Source organism: Rhincodon typus, chromosome 41 (assembly GCF_021869965.1).
Source record: "Rhincodon typus isolate 14 chromosome 41, sRhiTyp1.1, whole genome shotgun sequence".
In the NCBI taxonomy this organism is placed as follows: Eukaryota; Metazoa; Chordata; class Chondrichthyes; order Orectolobiformes; family Rhincodontidae; genus Rhincodon; species Rhincodon typus.
Window position 1 is genome coordinate 6921505 of NC_063372.1, and position 328 is coordinate 6921832.

A 328-nucleotide genomic window follows, 5' to 3' on the forward strand; every position below is an offset into this window, starting at 1 on the left:
GCCCTGAGGCTGGGCCTGGGCCTGCGGTTGCCCCATCCCCGCCGCGCCCTGAGGCTGGGCCTGGGCCTGCGGTTGCCCCATCCCCTCCGTGCCCTGAGGCTGGGCCTGGGCCTGGACCTGAGCCTGAGCCTGGGCCTGGACCTGAGCCTGAGCCTGAGCCTGCGGCTGCCCCATCCCCGCTGCACCCGGAGATGGAGGTTGGGCCTGATGCTGTCCCAACCCCACTGTTCCCTGATGGGGCTGTTGTTGTTCCATCCCGACTGTGCCAGGAGGCTGGCCCGGTTGCTGTCCCACTCCCGTCGGGCCCTGAGGCTGGGCCTGTTGCTGT